This window comes from Martes martes (genome assembly GCF_963455335.1).
Source record: "Martes martes genome assembly, chromosome: 11".
Lineage (NCBI taxonomy): Eukaryota > Metazoa > Chordata > Mammalia > Carnivora > Mustelidae > Martes > Martes martes.
Window position 1 is genome coordinate 85,473,213 of NC_137899.1, and position 21,928 is coordinate 85,495,140.

The 21,928-nt window shown below is 38.3% G+C and overlaps 1 protein-coding gene across 2 annotated transcripts in view; it reads right to left on the reverse strand.

The window, feature by feature from the left end:
- TNPO3 (transportin 3) overlaps positions 1-21,928 on the reverse strand; it is an 89,636-nt gene that overhangs the window by 65,259 nt on the left and 2,449 nt on the right. Inside the window, exon 2 of one of the 2 annotated variants that reach the window (XM_080818156.1) lies at positions 11,488-11,648. The exons of the other annotated variant lie outside the window; for it this stretch is intronic. The gene's annotated coding sequence lies outside the window, so the exon portion shown is untranslated. The remainder of the gene's footprint in view (positions 1-11,487; positions 11,649-21,928) is intronic. 2 annotated transcript variants of the gene reach the window in all.

Consider the following 21,928-nt stretch of genomic DNA (forward strand, 5'->3'; position numbering starts at 1 on the left):
AGGATCCTGGGATCGAGTCCTACATTGGGCTCCTTGCTCAGAGGGGAGCCTCCTTCTCTCTCTGCCTGCTTGTGTGCGTGCGCGCTCTCCCTCCCTTTCGCTCTCTCTCTCTGACAAATAAATAAATAAATAAAATCTTTAAAAAAAAAATATCAGATCAACAACCTAACTTTACACCTTAAGGAGAAAGGAAAAGAACAAACTAAACCCAAAGCTAGCACAAGGACAAAAATAGTAAAATTAGAGCAAAGATAAATAAAATTGAGAACAGAAAAACGAAGATTTGATTCTTTGAAAAGATAAAAAAGAAACTGTCACACCTTTAGCTATCTTAACTAAGAAAAAAGTGGGGACTTACTATCAATTTTACAGAAATAAAAAAAGATTATAAAAAATACTATGAACTACAATATACTAACCAACCGGATACTCTAGATGAAATGGACAAACTATCAGAAACATACAATGTACCAAGACTGAATTGAGAAGAAAGAGAAAAATTAAATAGACTATACTGCTATAACTAGTAAAAATATTTAATCAAAACCTCCCAGTAAAGAAATGCCCAGGACCAGATGGCTTTACCAGTGTTTTCTACCAAACATTTAAAGACCATTTTTTTTCAAACTCTTCCAAAAAACTGAAGAGGAGAGAATGCTTCCTAATTTATTCTATGAAACCAGTACTACTCTAATACCAAAGGTGAAGATATTACAAGAAAACTAGATATCAATTTAAATACTGATGGAAAATACCCTCAACAACATGCTAGCAAACAAAATTCAACAGTACATTAAAGGATTATACACCAAGACCAACTGAGATTTATTCATGGAATGTGAGGATGGTTCAACATAATTTAAAAATGTAATATACCACCCGTTAAAAGAACGAAGGGGGGAAAAAGACAAACATCTCAACTGATGCAGAAAAAGTATGTGACAAAATGTAACACTCTTTCATGACAAAGACACTCAACAAACTAGGAAAAGAAGAAAACTATCTCAACATAAAAAAGACTATACATGAAAAACCCACAATGAACATCCTACTCAGTGGTCACTGACAGCTTTTCAAAACTCTAAGACCAAGAATAAGACAAGGATGCCCACTTTTGCCACTTGAATTCAACATAGCACTGGAAGTTCTTACTGGCAGTTTCAGCCAAAGCAATTAAGCAAGAAAAAGAAATAAAAGGCATTCAAATCAGACAGGAAGGGATAAAACGAGTTACTTACATGTGGCATGATCTTATACGTAGAAAACCCTAAAAATTCCCAAAAAACCTGTTAGAACTATTAGATGAATTCAGGAAAGTTGCAAAATACAAAATCAACACCCCAAAATCAGTTTCTACACATTAACAATGAACAATTTGAAAAGGCAATTAAGAAAACAATTGCATTTACAACAGCATCAAAAAAAGAACAGAATACTCAGGAATAAAGGAGGCAAAAAAACTTGTACATTGAAAACTACACAACAGGGGCGCTTCGGTGGCTCAGTCATTAAGTGTCTGCCTTCAACTGGGGTCCTGATCCCAGGGTCCTGGGGTCAAGCCCCGCATCAGGCTCCCTGCTTGGCAGAAAGCCTGCTTCTCCCTCTCCCACTCCCCCTGCTTGTGTTCCCTCTCTTGCTGTGTCTCTGTCAAATAAACAAATAAAATCTTTAAAAAAAAAAAAAGAAGAAGAAGAAGAAGAAGAAGAAAGGAAAGAAAACAACACAACAACATGGGGCACCTGCATGGCTCAGATAGTGAAGCATCCACTTTTGGCTCAGATTGTGATCCCAGGGTCCTGGGATCCAGCACCGTGTCAGGCTCCCTGCTCAGTGGGGACCCTGCCTCGCCCTCTCCTCCCCACCTGTGCTCTTTCACTAATGCACGCACTCTCTCTCTCAAACAAATAAATAAAATCTTTTTTTTTTAACTATAAAACATGCTAAAAGAAATTAAAGATGACATCTATAAATGGGAAGATATCCTGTGTTAAAGGACTGGAAGACTAACTATTGTTGTCAATACTATGCAAAGTGATCTACAAACTCAATGCAAGCCCTATCAAAATCCCAATTACGTTTCTTGCAGAAATAAAAAAAATCCATCAATGAAATCCATATGGAGGGGGGTGCCTGGGTGGTTCAGTCAGTTGAGTGTCTGACTCTTGATTTCATTGTGGAGTAAGTTCCATGTCAGGCTCCCCACTCAGCAGGAAGTCTGCTTGAAATTCTCTCTCTCCCTCTGCCTCTACCCCCCAGTCTCTCTCTCCAAAAAAATAAATCAAAAAAAAAAAAAAAAGAAAAGAAAAGAAAAAAAATTTATATGAAGGGGCATCTGGGTGGCACAGTCAGTTAAGCATCTGACTCTCGATCTCAGCTCAGGTCTTAATCTCAGGGTCATGAGTTCAAGCCCTGTGTTTCACTACTCAAAATAAAATGAAACAATATAAAATGAACATAACTGAGCATACTTTATAATGACCATACTCTATAATAAAATAAAACAAAACAAAGAAAAAGGACAAAAAAGAAAATCCATATGGAATCTCAAGGACCCCCAAATAGCCAAAACAGTCTTCAAAAAGAACAAAGTTGAAGGTCTTCCATTTCCCAATTTCAAAATTTAATAAAAAACCAGAATAATCAAAACAGTACAGTACTGCCACAAATACAGATATATAGACCAATGTAACAAAAAGAGAGCCTAGACACACACCCTCACAAATATAGTCAAATGATACTTGACAAGGGTGCCAAAACTACACAATGGGAATAGGAGAATCTCTTCAAACAGTGTTGGGAAAACTAGATACTTATATACAAAAGAAAGGTGGAACTATGTACAAAATTAACTCAAAATACATGAAGATCTAAATGTAAGACTTGAAAACTATAACTTTTGAAAGAAAACATGGGGCGGGGGGGACAGCACAACACTGAACTTGATGGTGAATTCATGGATGTGACACAGAAAACAAAGGCAAAAACAGACAAAAGGGACTACATCAAACTTTGAAACTTTTACACAGCAAAAGAAATAATCTGTAACAGAGTGGAAAAGCAACCTATGGAATGGGACAGACTATCTGCAAAGCATATTTCTGATTAGGGGTTAACATCTGGAATATATAACGAACTCCTACAAGTCAAATCAAAAAACCAAATAACCCAATTTTAAAATGGACAAAGGATTTTAAAAGGTATTTCTCTAAAGAGGACATAAAAATGGCCAACATGCTTATGAAAGGATGGTCAACATCACTAGTTATCAGGAAAATGTAAAATCAAAGCCACAATTAGCTAACGCAGTATGGAAGTTCTTCAAAAAAACTAAAACCAGAATTAGCATACAATCCAGCATTCCACTTCTGGGTATATATCCAAAAGAATTAAAAACAGAATCTTTAAAAGGTTACACACCCATATACACCGCAGCTTTACTCACAAAAATAGCCAAAAGTTAAAAACAACTCAAATGTCACCTGACAGATGAATGGATAAACAAAATGTGTGTGTGGGGGGGGTGTACATATATACATAACGATGGAATATTACTCAGTCCTAAAAAATAAATGTTACATACTATAACATGGATAAACCTTGAAGACATTATGTTTTGTTTTGGTTTGGTTTTTTGAGGACATTGTTAAATGAAATAAGTCGGTCAGTCACAAGAAGGCAAATGCTACATTATTCCACTTACATGAAGTACCTAAAGTAGTCAAACTCAGAGCTGGGATGAGGGTTAAGTTGGATGTTTTTCAGTAGGTACAGAATTTCAGCTATGTAGAATGGGGGGATTGTTTTCAAGGGATCTATTACTCAACAATGTACACATGGTTAACAATATTATACTGTTCTCCTAGAAACTGTTGAGAAGATAAATTCATGTTATGTGTTTTTTGCCACAATAAAAAAGTGTGGGAAAAAAAAAATGTGGTACTAGCATAGAGAGAAACACAAGACCAATAGAATAGAAAAGAGAATCCAGAAATCCAGAAATAAATCCTTGCATATATGGTCAAATGATTTTCAACAAAGACAATAGGACCCTTATTTTACATCCTATACAAAAATTAACCCCAAAAGGATCACAAACTAAATTAAAGATCTAAAATTATAAAACTCTTAGAAGAAAACATGAGGGAAAAGTTTCATGAATATCAGATTTGGAAGTGATTCTTGGATCAAAAGCACAAGCAACAAAGGTAAAAACAGATAAATTGGGCTATATCAAAATTCAAAACTTCTAGTTATCATCGATAAGTATGAAAAGGCCACCCACAGAATGTGAAAAATATTTGCAAATGATAAATCTGTTAAGAGATTCATACCAGAATATTTAGAAGAACTAAACAACAAAAAACCTCAAACAACCCAACTAAAAATCAGGCAAAGCCCTGAATAGACATTTCTCCAAAAAGATATACAAATGGCCAATAAACACATGAAAAGATGCTCAACATCATTAATCATTAGGGAAATGTGAATCAAAAACCACAATGAGACAGCACTTCACTCTCTTTAGAATAGCTACTATCAAGATCAGAAAGTTATGTTGGTGAGGATGCAGAGAAACTGGAAAACTGCACTGCTGACGAGAATTGAAAATCGTACAGTCACTATGGAAAACAGCATGGCAGTTGCTCAAAAAATTAAAAATGAAATTACAGTGTGATCCAACAATTCTGCTTCTGAGTATATGCCCAAAACAACGGAAAGTAGGGACTCAGATATTTATACACCAATGTTCATAGCAGCATATTTCAAAAGAGCCAAAAGTTGAAAACTCAAATGCTAACTGAAAGATGAATAAACAAAATGTGGTACACACATACAATGATTATTATTCAGCCTTAAGAAAGAAGTACCATTACAGGCTGTAACATGGATGAATCTTGAGGACATTGTGCTAAATGAAATATACCAAACACAAAAGGTCAAATACTGTATGATTCCACTAATATGAAGTACCAAGAGTAGTCAAATTCATAGACAAAGTCAGAATTTTGATTACCAGACATTGAAAAGAGAGGATAATGAGGAAAGTTACTGTTTGATGTGTACAGAGTTTCATTTGAAGAAGATGAAAAGGTCTGGAGATGGACTATGGTTATGGTGGCACATTAATGTGAATATATTTAATGTCACTAAATGTACACTTTAAAATAGTTAAAATGGGTGCCCCTGGGTGATGCAGTTGGTCGAGCAACCGATTCTGGGTTTCGGCTCAGGTCATTTAAAGGTCCTGGGATCAAGCCCCGCATCAGGCTCTGAGCTCAGCGAGGAGTCTGCTTAAAGTTTCTTTCCCCGCTCATACGCCTTCCCATGCACACGTGCACATGCTCTCTCCATCTCAAATAAATATTTTAAAGATTTTTTATTTATTTATTTGACAGACAGATCACAAGTAGGCAGAGAGGCAGGCAGAGAGAGAAGGGAGGAAGCAGGAAGCAGGCTCCCTGCTGAGCAGAGAGCCCGATGCGGGGCTCGATCCCAGGACGCTGGGATCATGACCCGAGCTGAAGGCAGCGGCTTTAACCCACTGAGCCACCCAGGCGCCCCTCAAATAAATATTTTAAAATAAATAAATAATAGAGTTAAATGGTAAATTTTGTGTTATGTATATTTTATCACCAAACAAAAGAAAGAAACACAGTTTAGAATCTGCTCAATCTCTTCTTGGATTAAACAGATTTGGTCCAATTCTAAAGACCTGTCAGAAACAAAAGAAATCATGTCAGTAGGAAAACATCATTTATTATCCCTTCAACCTTTCATAAACAATATACCCATTATCAAACAAAAGCAAGATAAAATAACAACAAAGGGAAAAGAGACAACAGAAAATAATGTACTTACATAATGGAATAAGGGCTAAAACAACTATGATGTCTTAACTCAAGTGACAAAACTTAACATCACCAATAAGGGAACAAATTTTTATACTACTCCTGACGTGTTTCACTGAAAAAGAATTATCAACCAAGTAGTATTCTTCCAAAAAATTTTTTACCTGAATGAAATCATGAGAAAATGATGAGATAAACCCAAATAGTGGGGCATATTAAAACAGACAAAATGGGCCCAGATTTGTTTTTTTATGTCACTATTATAAAAGAAAAACAAAAATACCCTGAAGAATTAAAAAGACCAACTATAAGCAATGTATTTTCCTTAAATGGATCCTGGATTAGGAAAAATTTAAAAGGTAAAAGCTATTGGGAAATCTGAATATAGGCTGTGTATTAGAGAATACCATTACGCCAAAGTTAAATTTCTAGAGAGTAGCAATGATTTTAGTTTAGAAAAATGTCCTTGTTCTGAAAGGAGATATGTCAGTGTTCAGGGGCACAGCATTATAACGTCTTCACTTCACTTCCAAGGTTAAAAAAATACACTCAGAGAAGGACAGAAAGAGAAAGAGAAGAAAATGGAACATTGTCAAATTGAGGAGAAGGGTTATCAGAATTCACCCTACAGTTTTTTCAAGTTATAAACCTTTCAAAATACATAGTTGGGAAAAAATTAAGTAGGTGATTAATTTATTTGAGGAATTAGAAAACAAACTGGAGAACATCCATTAAGAAACGTAATCTAGGGGCGCCTGGGTGGCTCAGTGGGTTAAAGCCTCTGCCTTCAGCTCAGGTCATGATCCCAGGGTCCTGGGATCGAGCCCTGCATCAGGCTCTCTGCTCAGAGGGGAGCCTGCTTCCCCCTCCCTCTCTCTCTGCCTGCCTCTCTGCCTACTTGTGATCTCTGTCTGTCAAATAAATAAATAAAATCTTAAAAAAAAAAAAAAAGAAAAAGAAAAAAAGAAACGTAATCTACAGGCGCCTGGGTGGCTCAGTGGGTTAACCCTCTGCCTTCAGCTCTGGGTCATGATCTCAGGGTCCTGGGATCTAGCCATGCATCAGGCTCTCTGCTCAGTGGGCAGCCTGCTTCGCCCTCCCCCTCTCTGCCTGCCTCTGCCTACTTGTGATCTCTCGCTCTCTCTGTCAAATAAATAAAATCTTCAAAAAAAAAAAAAAGAAATGTAATCTATAAAAAAGAATCAAACTGGAATTCTAAAACTGAAAAATATAGTAACCGAAATTAAGAACCAAATGGAAGGGCTAAAACTACAAATTAGACAACTGAAGAAGAGATTACTATGTTAGAAAGAGATCAAAAGGAAATAACAAGACCAAGGCACAAAATCAAAAAAGGAGAAGGGAAAGAATGGAAAAAATCAGAGTGACATGTGGGAAACAGTGAAAAACTTTAACATACGTATAACTGAAACCCTAGAAGGAAAAGAAAAAATGGGGCAGAAGCACTACAGATAATGGCTGAGAAATAGCCAAAGTGGTAAAAGACACCAACCCATAGACTTAAGAAGCTCTGTAAACCCTAAGGACTGAAAAACCAGACCTACGCACATCAAAACAACACTGTTAAAAGGCCAAAGAAGAGGGGGGCCTGGGTGGTGCAGGTGGTTAAATGTCCAACTCTTGGTTTTGGCTCAGGTCACGACCCTCGGTCTTGAGATCTCAGCCCTGCACTGGGCTCAGCCCTCAGGGCAGAATCTGGTTAAGACTCTCTCTGCACCCTCACCACTGTGCACACACACGTGTGCACGCTCTCTCAAATAAATTAATAAATCTTAAAAAGGAAAATCTAAAGGACCAAGAAAAGAGAAAAAAAGATATATTACCTTTAAAAGAACAACAATTAGACTGATAGCTGGCTTGTCAACATTAACAATGGGAACCAGTATCTTCAAAGTACTGAAAGAAAATAACTACCAATCAGTTATTTTATACCAACAAAAAACTCTTCCAAAACACAACAAAATTAAGGCATTTCCCACCATGAAGAAAAGGGTGCCTGGCTGACTCAGTTGGTAGACCATCTGATTCTTGATCCTGGGGTCATGAGTTCAAGTCACACATTGGGTCTAGTGCTTGTTTGCTTATTTGCTTGTTTGCTTGCTTTGCTTACTTACTAGCTAACTAACTAAAATAAATAAATAAATAAATAAATGGAAAATTTTTAAAGAGAATAAGACAGCTTATGACCAACATACCCAAAAAGAAGAAAATACTAAAGGGTGTTCTTCATGGAACAGGAAAATAATTCTGGATGGAAACATGTTAATAGGAAGAAATGAAGAGTCACAGAAAGATTAAGTACATGAGTAAATCTTTATGGACACTGACTATATAAAGTAATATCATCTTGTGGCGTTTAAAACATGTGAATAAAAATACCTGAAAGGAGGTACACCTGGGTGGCTCCGTCAATTAAGCACCTGCCTTTGGCTCAGGTCATGATTCCAGGGTTCTGGAATCGAGTCCCACATCAGAATCCCTGCTCAGTGGGGAACATGCTTCTCCCTCTGCCTGCTGTTTTCCCTGCTTGTGTATGTGCCCCCGTGCTCTCCCTCTCTGACAATAAATAAATAAAATCTTAAAAACCTGAGAGGAGGGAACCTGGGTGGCTCAGTGGGTTAAAGCCTCTGCTTTCGGCTCGGGTCGTGATCCCGGGGTCCTGGGATCGAGTTCCACGTCGGGCTCTCTGCTCAGCGGGGAGCCTGCTTCCTCCTCTCTCTTTGCCTGCCTGCCTACTTGTGATCTCTGTCAAATAAATAAATAAAATCTTTAAAAAAAAAAAAAAAACAACCTGAGAGATGTTCTATATCTAAGATATAGCAAGTCAGAAAACACAGCTTTTGAGTTAATAAGAAACAAAAGCAAATAAACTACAAAATAACTTCTTTTGCTTTAAGATTTTATTTATTCATTTGACAGAGGGAGAGAGAGAGATAGTAAGAGAGGGAACACAAGCAGGGGGAGTGGGAGAGGGAGAAGCAGGCTTCCTGCCAAGCAGGGAGCCCGATATGGGACTCGATCCCAGGACCCTGGGATCATGACCTGAGCAGAAGTCAGACACTTAACGACCGAGCCACCCAGGCTCCCACAAAATAACTTTTTTTTTTTCAAAGATTTTATTTTTTATTTGACAGACAGAGATCACAAGTAGACAGAGAGGCAGGCAGAGAGAGAGGGAGGAAGCAGGCTTCCTGCTGAGCAGAGAGCCCGATGTGGGGCTCGATCCCAGGACCCTGGGATCATGACCTGAGCAGAAGTCAGACACTTAACGACCGAGCCACCCAGGCTCCCACAAAATAACTTTTTTTTTTTCAAAGATTTTATTTTTTATTTGACAGACAGAGATCACAAGTAGACAGAGAGGCAGGCAGAGAGAGAGGGAGGAAGCAGGCTTCCTGCTGAGCAGAGAGCCCGATGTGGGGCTCGATCCCAGGACCCTGAGATCATGACCTGAGCCGAAGGCAGAGGCTTAACCCACTGAGCCACCCAGGCGCCCCCCCACAAAATAACTTCTTAAAATGCATTAGAAAACTCAGGTCCCAGGGCAACCAAGCAGGCTGAAATCTAAAGACAGACCTCCAAGGAGACAGGAGGCATGCACTGGCTCATCTGTAACATGACAAATGAAGATAAGACACAGGGTACCACATAACCAATTAATAAAAATTCTGCTAAAATTATAAACAAATTGATAAAGGCTGCCTATGGATAGCATGAACATATAAAACCTCTGGGACTCAGAGACACAAGGGGAGTTCACAACCACCTACAGGCTCTTCTCCACAGATCTCTCCCAAACATTCAGAACAAAGACTGGAGAAAGGGCAAAAGACCAGAGAAAACCTTCTTCGGTTGGATGCTCCTGGACAGAAACCCTCAAACGTATAGAAAGCACAAAAAGATCCTCTCCCTTACTGAACAAAAGCCTCAACCTGTGTGGGGGCATTAAATCCCGTCACCCTCACGGCACAGGTTAGGATCTATTGCTGTTACAGACCAACGCTGTCTCCTAACGCTGAGGGAAGGGCAAATGAAAGTATCCTGCACGAGACCTGTCAGATGTAAGGTAAACCAAGAATCCCATAGCAAGAATCCCATAGAATCCTAAATGACCCCAGGATCACTGAGAACGCAAACCCCACCACTGAGAACAGCAGCACTGGAAGTAAGACTATGGTAGACCAGGGAACAGAGAACATACTTGCCCCCACCCCCCCACACACACACAAATAACCACTAAACACATATTTAAACTACTGAAACGCAGAGATAACAAGAAAATACTGGAGGCAGGAATCTTTTTACATGGGCTCCATAACAGCTCAACCGTAGAACTTTGTGCTATAATTACTTGGGCCTTTGTTCAATTTTTCTAATAGACTGTGAGCTGTTCAAAGGTAAAGAACTGTAACTATCTCTACATATCACAAAATCCTTTGGCCGTAAGAGGTAAAGTATGTATTAAATTATAATATGAAGCAAAATGACAATATATTATAATCTCCTAAGTCTCTAACACCCCTTTGCTTTCCCAATCATGAAAAGCCCATCCTTTTACTACATAGCTAAATACTTACGGATTGGGAATCAGCTCTAAGAACAGAATCCAAAACATTTAGCAAGAGAAAGGGCAACAGAGAATAAGCAAATCAGTTCTTTACAGATAAAGAAAACAAAGGCCCTGAGAGGATGAGACATTTTTCATTCAGAATCCTCATTTGTAGAACTTTGCATGCCTTGCACAGATGGGAGCCTTGGTTTTGTTTTATTTCAAATATAGATTTTGTTTTAGCAATGAGAAGAAGCTCAATAATTTCCTAGCTAAAATCCGAAGATTTAGACTTTTCAGAAAAATTTCAGTGAAGAGAACCTTAAAATTTCCCTAAAACAGGAATCTTCTGGAATGAGCTGACTTTAAAATATTACCAGTATTTCTGAAATAAGAAAAAAGAGAACAGCACTTAACTCCAAGCAACTAAATCACATATAAAACTTGTATCTTTTAATGCTCATTATGTAATTATCCAGGGGTTTTTTTTTTTTCCACTAAACTAAAATACAGATGGCAGCTATATGAATTTCACAGGACACTTCTATGAGAAACTGGTCTTCAGAAAATTCCCAAATTGCTCTTTGTGTGAAAGTATCAGGGAGAACCAAAGTAAAGAGCCATCCTCTCATTTTAACCATCCTTATTTATCCTGATGCTGCCTCACCCAATGGTCAAATGTGCCTCTCTTTTCAAATACTTATCTTTCAGAGTAAGAATAAAATATAAGCGTGATCTCTAAAGAAACCTAGCAAACTTAAATATCACAGCTACTAAGCAGACTGTCAATGAAAAATCACTTGGGATGATACTGCCAGTACTATATATTAAGGAGTCATAACTTATCACTTTATTTTAAATTCTAAGAGGGTTTAAGAATTGTTGACATCCAAAAACAAGTAATCTTATTTTGGTCACTGAATCATAAAGAAAATGCAACCAAATCCTGATACCCTAGACACTACAGTACATTGCTCATTGTACTTCCCCTCTGCTGAGCTGCAGACAGAAGGAAGATAAGGAAGGAAGGAAAAGGGATTCTTGACAAGGAGAGAATAAAGCACTTACACTTCATAGGACTTTCTAGCCACAGATGCCAGGTGCTACCCACTGAAATCCAGGCTTGGACTAAGCTCCACATTTCTGAAAGGACCATCTCAACCGAAGCCTGGGGCTCAGAGTCAGCAGGAGGAAGCTGCAGCTCCCACCAGCAGCACATTTCAAAGAGGCTGCAACAAGAGAACATTTTCCATTTAAGCATCTAATTCCAATCTCCCATTTCACAAAGCAGTAGCAGAACAAGCCTTTATATCAGTCTTTTCAAAAGATATTTCCATGACTATGTGATGAATATGAAACAGGCTATGGCCCAGCAGCCCTTTCACTAACATGCTCTAAGTCTTTCATTACACTTCACAGCAGATCCTAAAAGTACTTGCCCTTTCCTTTTCTTTAATGGTGCCCTGTTGCTCCAAGACTCCCTTCTACACCAACAGTTCTAAAACTGCTGAATCAACCTAAATCACTAAGCAGGCGGGCTGTCAACAATGCAAGCACAAACCCAGACAGGAGCCTAAGGATTCATTAGCTGCTAAGAACTGGAAATGGATTAAGGCTGCTAGTTAATCCTACAAAAAAAACTCCTCAAATTAAGCAGAATTACTTAAAATACTTCACTGAGGACAGAAGAGCTCTGGCAAATAGAAAATGAAGTTCCAGAAATATAAATATTCCAGTGAAATTTGAAAAGTAACACGAAAGTGTCAGGTTGCTGTACTTTCTTAAGCATTTCAATTAGTGAATAATATATTTACTACATAAAGACTTTTAAAGATTTACAGTACATTGGGGGAAGAGACTAAGAGTAAAAAGACAAAACCCCCCAAAAAACTATCAGTCCAAGAACACAAAGCTTTAGACATATACCCTACAACAATGTGGTAAAGAGCTAGAAAACCAGAATTTCCCAAATCAAGAAAAAAAATCACTCCCATGAGACAGATTAAAAAAAAAAAAAAAGAGTAAGTCTAATTTACCTGAAAAGAGAGAAAGGAACTTTTTAAGTTGGCCAACTATCTTGAGCCTTTGTATCTAACGTTTTATGAGGATTTTACAAATATAGGACAAACTGCTAGGTCTGTCACAAGTTACTTTCTGATGGTTTTCTTAGCAGGGAAAGAAAATGATTTGAAGGAATATTAAGAAAAACTATGACGCCTAAAAGATAACCATTACTACCTAAAAATTATATTTTTCAAAATAACGTGTTTTGTAAGATGGCCTGAAATGCAGAAACCAAATGAAATGAACTTAGCTAAAATCTTCACCACAGCAGTGATAAGTAAACAACTCCCATCTTTAAAACCAGAGTGTAAATGAAATACAGTCACATAAAGCCACTAGCCAGTTCCCATACCCACAGAATACCCTTGTGTGCATTAAATAACTTTTCTAGAAGCAAAAAGGCTTATGTATAGAGACAAATTCAGTCAATTTAAACTATTTTCACAGCTATCTCCATAATAATTGAATAAATAATTAATAGGGAGATACTGTTTCCCTTATGGGAGAGAAGAGATTCCTAGCTAAAAATACTTCTTTAAAAAATCATAAGCTATTTAAAGTCCACGAGAAAATTCCAAACACTCTTCAAGTCAACTTTCAGAAGACTGTAGCACTCATATGCACTGTTCTATCTTGATTTCAATGAAAGGAATCAGTAAGGCCAAATGACAGCACTGAATCCTGTGGCCTCCTCAGTTTCTGACGAGATCCCCTACGTTTCTGGGACAAGCATTTTCGAACAATTCTGAGCCCTAATGAACACTGTCAAATGAAATCTGGCTCAAATTTGTGACTGTCAGTCACGCATAATATGGTACTGAGAAATCTTGCCAAAATATTTTCATGACAAGTGTAAGAAAATCCCTATCCAGGATTTAAAATCCTCAATAACCTAAGTACGTGAACATTAACCTCAAGAATGGCCCTGAAAAGAGATAAACCTGGATCCATAAAATCAACTTTGCGAGTGACGAAAGCATGCATTCCTTAGTAATCATTTTACTTGCCTGCTTGCGGTGGGCCTTACCAATTATACTAGGCAGTCCTATTTTAAAAGTAAGAAATGCCAAGCTTAAAACCATGTGAAACAAAGCTGAGGTAAGTACTTCCTAAAAGCCAAAATATAGAAAACTTATTTCCTTTCATCATTGGTCTCTATTCCTGCCCATGTGAGCCAAGTTTTATAACAACTCGTGCAAACCAGAAGAATGAGGACATTATCAGACATGTTAATAAACATATGTTAAGGGGCGCCTGGGTGGCTCAGTGGGTTAAAGCCTCTGCCTTCGGCTCAGGCCATGATCCCAGGGTGCTGGGATCGAGCGCCGCATCTTGGGCTCTCTGCTCAGCAGGGAGCCTGCTCCCTCCTCTCTCTCTGCCTGCCTCTCTGCCTACTTGTGATCTCTGTCAAATAAATAAATAAAATCTTTTAAAAAAAGACAAAACATATGTTAACACTATGCTGAAGATTCAAGTTGTTCAATCTTATATGAATGTGAAATGTCTAGCTTAAAGTATTCTTTACAAAAAAAAAAAGCACTGAAGTTAGAAAACTCTGAATCCTTACGTAAAAAACATGTATATTTTCAGGTCTAATTCCAAATACACTCTTCTATTCTAGGGCTATTTAAATATTATAATACTATGGCTGAAACAAAATACAAGAGAACAATTAATACAGAGGAAAAACTGAAAAGAACTGTGCTTTGGGCTTGGGAAAAAAATAAGCAAATACATAATGTAAACTCCATTAACAGAAAATTTCTTACCAGAAGAAAAAAAAAAAAAAACAATGTTTCATAATACTGTCATTTTGGAAACTCGACCAAAAAGGAAAATTAAATCAGTATTTTTAAGGAGTTCTGCATGCCAAATACTACAAAATTTTCTCCTTTAGCAACAACTATGAACTTCCAAAAAAGAGAAATAAAGCTTCTATCTGAGACTTCACCTGTGCAGCAGTAAAACACTCTTTGGCAGTTATTTCAGTACCAGGGTACACGCTAGAAAAATACAGGAGAGGTAATCTGAGCAATCTCGACTTCCCATGAATTAAAGTTGTTTTTAAGTTCAACAGAGCTTAGAATTCTGTTAACATCTGGAAAACAGTATGGCAGTTCCTCAAAACAAAGGAGAAAACAAGCAGAATTACCAAGCAGAATTACCGTATGATCAGCAATTCCCTTTCTGGATACATAACTGAAAAGAACTGAAAGCAGGACTCCAAAAGGTCTTTGTATACCCATGCTCATAAAAGCATTATTTGCAATAGCCAAAAGGTAGCAGCAACCCAAGTGTTCATTGACAGATGAAGTGGATAAACAAAATGTGGTACATACATTATTATTCAGCCTTAAAAGAGGATGAAATTCTGACAAATGATATACCATGGATGAACCCTGAGGACATTATGCTACATAAATAATCCAGTCACAAAAATTCAAATACTGTATGATTCCATTTATATGAGGCACCTAGAGTAATGAAACTCAGAGAGATAGAAAGGAGGTTGCTAGGGGCTCGGGAATGGGAAGGGAAAAATGGGGAGTTAACTGTATTTAATAAGTAGAGTTTCATTTTTACAAGATGAAAAAGTTTGGAGATAGATGGTGGTGATGTATGTACAACATGAATGTACTTAAACCCATTAATCTGTACACTTTAAAGTGGTTACATGGTGAATTTTATGTTATGTAGATTTTAATGCAATTTTTAAAAAGGAATGATCATGAATGAACCTTAAAGACATCAATGAACCTAAGTGAAATAAACAAGACACAAAAGCACAAACAGCCTAAGATTGTACTTATGTAAGGTACCTGGGATAGTCAAATTCATAGAGACAAAAAGCAGAATGGTGCTGCCAAAGGCTGGAGAGAAGAGGGAATGGACAGTTATTATTCAATAGGTACAGAGTTTTAGTGTGGGAAGATGAAAAAGTTCTAGAGACCAGTGGTGGTGATGGCCGCACAACAACATGAATGTACTAATGCCACTGCACTGTATACCTAAAAATGGTTATTTATGTCATGAATGTTTTACCACAGTAAAAAAAAAAATATATGCAATCTATTTTCCATCTTCCTTACAGACATCAGTGCAATCAACATGAAAAAAAAAAATGAAGAACTATCTGGAAAGCTTTGGAAGAAAATTGTGTTATAATTAGAAAATGCAGCACTACCCTGATAATTTTATATCCTGAATCGCACTACCAACTCTGGTCCAAAGCCTGGGGAGACAAGAAATAAACTAATCCAAACATGGATGAATGCCACCGGCTAACAGACTACCATGCCAACATAAATACCATCACAAATTCTCACTCAGTCTCCAATACACCAAAGATATGAAATATCTGTATTTGCACTAAGACTTGGAATGTGACAAATAAGGAACTGACTTTAACTTTTATTTAATTTTAATTCATTTAAGTAACCACAACAGCCATCTGGCTAAGGGCTACCATGGTAGATGACCCAGCCAAATTGTTAAACTCTGGAATAAAGGTCTCTGGTTTTTATCATTTATGTGTTTCCAGTTTTCAGCAATGCAAGGCATATAATATTCTTGTTCATTAAATTAAATGACCCACAGAATCTGTAGATGAACATTTTGTCTTTTCTAGAAGGCTTTCCTTTCAAAAGCATGCCATGTTTTAAGAGTCACTTAAATGGAGGATGAAAGCGTAAGCATAAAAAAAGCCCAGATTTTCAGGTAAGTCAAGTCAATAACCGCAATTGCTAAAAGAAAAACCAAAGACCCTAGGTTTTTTGAACTAGGCTAAAGCATCAAATTCTAGGGGCACCTGGGTGGCTCAGTGGGTTAAGCCTCTGCCTTCGGCTCGGGTCATGATCCCAGGGTCCTGGGAAGGAGCCCCACATCGGGCTCTCTGCTCAGTGGGGAGCCTGCTTTCCTCTCTCTCTCTCTGCCTGTCTCTCTGCCTACTTGTGATCTCTGTCAAATAAATAAATAAAATCTTAAAAAAAAAAAAAAGAATCAAATTCTAGAGAGGAAAATTATTAAGAAAGAAATGTGAAGCTGACATTCCATGACCCACGACTTCCCTGACAGGATATTTAGAAGAAAATTCCCAAGGATATGTGACAAACCAAACATGACAATGTCAACTTAGTCCATCAGAGCATTTCATTTGATTGATGCTTTTTATGATTTCATCATTCCTTTTCAGTTTCCAGGCTGAATATAACATTCTTGAGCTAGGGCACCTGGGTGGCTCAGTGGGTTGAGCCTCTGCCTTCGGCTCAGGTCATGGTCTCAGGGTCTTGGGATCGAGTCCTGCATCGGGCTCTCTGCTCAGCAGGGAGCCTGCATCCCCCTCCCTCTCTGCCTGCCTCTCTGCCTACTTGTGATCTCGTTTTCTCTCTCTCCGTGTCAAATAAACAAATACACAAATCTTCAAAAAAAAAATGTTTGAGGGGTGCCTGGGTGGCTCAGCGGGTTAAAGCCTCTGCCTTCGGCTCAGGTCACGATCCCAGGGTCCTGGGATCGAGCCCCATGTCAGGCTCTCTGCTCAGGAGGGAGCCTGCTCCCTCCTCTCTCTCTGCCTGCCTCTTTGTCTACTTGTGATCTCTCTCTGTCAAATAAATAAATAAAATCCTAAAAAATAAATAAATAAATAAATAATTTTTTTTTGAGCTAACCTCTGACCAACAGATTATCTCTATAATAGTCTCCTTATAATCTAAATTACAAAATTAGAACAAATGCACAGCATAATTCATTAGCTGTATAAAGAGAGAGTCTTACCTTCTATTACTTGCTTTCTACATGGTCTCCTCACTTGGGTTACCAGAGAGGACAAAGTGTTCAGAATGGTTCCCTGTTAGATAGGCTTCCTTTAAGATCTGTCTCAAAGTAACTTGCTTTATTTTAAAATACTCTGGATATTAGTGATACCTGCCTATCTCACACATCGAAACAACGGCTTTAGGCTGTTTCCAAGAATTTTGTCAGAAAAAAAAAATTTAGAGTAATGAATATAGATTCTTTGGCAAATGGTTATTTTATACAAATACCAGAAAAAGAGAGAAGATGCTAACTTATATAGCATGGACTAAACCACATCTAAATTATATCCTTAAACCAAATCTACTGTCACCAGGTCATTAGAATGCTACTAAATGACTTTAAGATTAGTAAAGTGAGAGTTAGAGGGAAGTGATACGTTTTTCCAAAATGTGTATTCTTCAAAATGGTTTTCAAACAAAACAGGCAAATCATTCCTTAACAACAAACTTAAAACCAAAACACTATGCCTGTTACTACACTAGAGCAGACTTTTAATCTGTATTTAGTGACTACTTCGAGAAACCTTTATTGAGTCAAAAAGTTCCTCTTCCTTTCTGTATCCAAGTCTTTTAAAGAATATTTATTCATTTGAGAAAGAGCAAGAGAGAGCGTAAGTGGGAGGGAGAGGGAGGAACAGACTCCCTGCTGGGTTCGATCCCAGGACCCTAAGATCATGACCTGGGCTGAAGGCAGATGCTTAACCGACTGAGCCACCCAGGTACCCCTCACAAAGGTTGTTTTTTGGGGTTTTTTTTGGTTTTGGGAAAAAAAAAAAAAGGATGGAAAGACTAAACACAACCTCATAGGAGGCTGAATAATATTGTTTATTTTCAATTAGTCATGGGTATGGTAGAGAAAGGCAGCAAAAATAAATGAAATCGGGGCGCCTGGGTGGCTCAGTGGGTTAAAGCCTCTGCCTTTGGGTCAGGTCATGATCCCAGGGTCCTGGGATCGAGCCCCACATCAGGCTCTCTGCTTGGCGGGGAGCGTGCTTCCCTCTCTCTCTCTCTACCTGCCCCTCTTCCTACTTGTGATCTCTGTCAAATAAATAAATAAAATCTTTAAAAAAAAATAAATGAAATGAAATCCATAAAGACACATTTGAGATACCAACTAATCCCTTCAGAGATGCCTACAAGCAGCTATTCTTTAACACACATTTTTTTAAAAAAGATTTTATTTATTTCTGAGAGAACAAGCACAAGCAGGGGAAAGAGCAGAGAGAGAGGCACAAGGCAGACTTCACACTGAGCATGGAGCAGTGATGTGGGGCCCTGAGATCATGACCTGAGAAGAAACCAAGAGTCAAATGTTTAACCTACCATCCAGGTGCCCAACAACGCACTTTTTTTTTTTTTTAAGATTTTATTTATTTATTTGACAGAGAGAGAGAGATCACAAGTAGCAGAGAGGCAGGTAGAGATAGAGGGGGAAGGAGGCTCTCCGCTGAGCAGAGAGCCCCATGTAGGGCTCATCCCAGAACTCTGAGATCATGACCTGAGCAGAAGGCAGAGGCTTAACCTACTGAGCCACCCAGGGACCCCTCAACACACATTTTTAAGAACCTTTGTGTCAGGCATCTTGATCATGCTTTCTTAATAACCATTAAAGTATTCCCTCAACTGTATCATATAAACAAAACAATTCTACAATCTAGTAGGGGAAACAAAACAGATTTTCAAAAAGGTAAAAAAAAATTACAAATGCAATTATATATAGTGCTCTAGGTGTTCAGTGGAGGCAGAAATGATTTTTATTTGAAGAGAATCAGCTAAGGCTTCAAGGAGAAAGAATTCAGGCTGGGCTTTGAAAAGATGGATTAGTTTCTTCATTAGAAGATTGGTAAAGAGTAAAACTACAGAGGTACGAAAGAATTAAAGAAATAACAAAATTGGACGGAGGAAGCATTCTCTACCACCTCCCTTCTCCTCCCCACTATAACCATTTGCTTACTATGGGAAATACTACAGTTATATGAATCCTGATAGGAAGGACCCAGTAAAGAGGGAGTCTGAAGATGCAAGTGATAGAATAACCAAGAGATCAAGGTTCCTAAGAATTCAGAAAATAAGATGCAGAGCACCTAGACCTGACAGGAGAAGGGAGAAGCAGTTGGCTATACCTATGCTGAAGTTCTACCAAACCAGAGATGAAGGGTTGATGGTATAGTATATATAAGAAAATTACTAAATGACAGACCTTGTAATCCAAATCAGATAGAAGTAAAGACAAGACCTAATGAAGAAACAACAGGAGCCAGTCAACTGAATAAGGTTTTCATGAAATTCAGGAACTAACTAATTCAGGGATTTGTTTAACATGATTGAACTGACTGAACACCTTTGTTTGCCCACAAGTCTCTTCCAAAAAATCCACTAAGATCAGAGTAAAGAGATTTTTAAAAATGTGGGGGAGAAGGGACACCGGGGTGGCTCAGTTGGTTGAGGGGCTGCCTTGGGCTCAGGTCATGATTCCGGGATCCTGGGATCGAGTCCCGAATCAGACTCCTTGCTCGGCGGGGAGCCTTTTTCTCTCTCTGCCTCTGCCTGCCACTCAGCCTGCTTGTGCGGGTGCGTGCACTCCCGCTCACTCTCTCTCTCTCTCTGACAAATAAATAAGTAAAATCTTAAAAAAAAAAAAAAAGGGGGGGGTGGTGCCACAAGGACAGAAAGAATGGAAACATGACTGATATTAACAAAACTGTGAAAACCAGAAAGCTAATGGAAGAGTTAACCATCTTAGTAGATCTGAAAAACTTTTTCAGAGAAAGGGGAAGCCAAGAGAGCAAAATTATTCATGTAGCAAATTCCAGTTATGCTCAGGAATTAAAAGTACCAGGTACATCTGAAGACAGATGCATAGGTGGAACAAAAAACAAAGGAGTGGGTTCAAAATCTGTATGAGCAGTTAGACTGAGATTTTCCCCCATGACTGAGTGGCCAGGCTACCATCCTCCCACCATCACTGAAGACTCAAGATTTACTTTGAAAAGAATGACGCAGAGGGACTCTGGACTCTTAGCCAAGAGACTCACCTAAGGACAAGAATATCATATTGAAAATAGATTAAATTAAAGCCTACATATTTAGTGGTAAGATCCATACCCTGATTCATTCTCCCACCTGCCACTGGCAGTCCCAGTTATATCCAGAGAATAGCTCTCAGGACAAAAGTGATTGAAGAAAAAAAGACCAACAGAAATATAAGGGAGAAGGAGTAAAAGTTCCCTTCTCAATTAGCCATCAAATGAGGGAGTAATCAAAGAAAAGATCATGAGATCCAGGATTCAATGCATCTGACACAAGAAAGAGAAAATAATTCCCCAGGAGCGTTAAACAGAGATCCCAGGACAACAATTATGCAACAGACCTGGAGAATAACAAGGTCAGACTGGAGCAGGAAGATAGAGACCTCTAGGGAGAGGTTTCCTTCTACCAAAAAAGGAAGCAGATTACCAACGTGAACACACTAAGAGGATATTTACATACTCACAGAGAGTTTTGAACAAATTATTATAGATATATAGAAAATGAAGTATATGTGAAAGAAAAAGGTAATGACTACCACCAGGAAAAGAAAACTTGCACAAAAAAAGAAAAATTACCATGTTATATATGCTATGTGGTTCACAATGCATGTTGTGTGTATTTAACCAAAACTGATAGAACTATGTTAGAGAGATGCAACAGAAGAGAAGGTGAAGGGAGCCCAAATCCTCATCTTTCATAGAAGAAAGTCTAAACATAACTGCTCTTTTACATCCTAGGCCTTTTTCTTGTAAAGTTACCATTTTATAACTTTTGAAAGTTTTAAAAGTTTATTTTAAAATATTTTAAGTTTTAGGGGCGCCTGGGTGGCTCAGCTGTTAAGCATCTGCCTTTGGCTCAGGTCGTGATCCCAGGGTCCTAGAACTGAGCCCCGGGTCGGGCTCCCTGCTCCCCAGGAAAGCCTGCTTCTCCCTCTCCCACTACCCGTTTGTGTTCCCTCTCTCACTGTCTCTCTGTAAAATAAATAAATAAAGTCTTTTAAAAAATAAAGTAAAATAGAATATTTTAAGTTTTAAAATATAACTACTTTTTGGGGGGGGGGTTGTTTGTTTGTTTTTAATTGAGGGAGCATGTGAGTGAGGGGTCAGGGTGTGAGGAGAGAGAATCTTAAGCAGGTTCCCTGCCCAGTGCAGAGCCCCACACAGGGGCTGGATCTCACAACCCTGAGATCATGACCTGAGCCAAAATCAAGAGTGGGAAGCTTAATTGACTGGGCCACCCAAGTGCTCCATAACTTTTTAATTTTGATAGAAATTAAAATTAGAGATTTCAAAAAATTTCAAAAATTACAGATCTCAAAAAATGCTTACAGGTTACTTGAATTCTTTTTTTTTTTTAAGATTTTATTTATTTATTTGACAGACAGAAATCACAAGTAGGCAAAGAGTCAGGCAGAGAGAGAGAGAGGGAGGGAAGCAGGCTCCCTGCTGAGCAGAGAGCCCGATGCGGGGCTCAATCCCAGGACCCTGAGATCATGACCTGAGCCAAAGGCAGAGGCTTTAACCCACTGAGCCACCCAGGCGCCCCGGGTTACTTGAATTCTTAAGCCAACAAACTGGAAGAGAGGGTTGTGATCAGAGCAGATA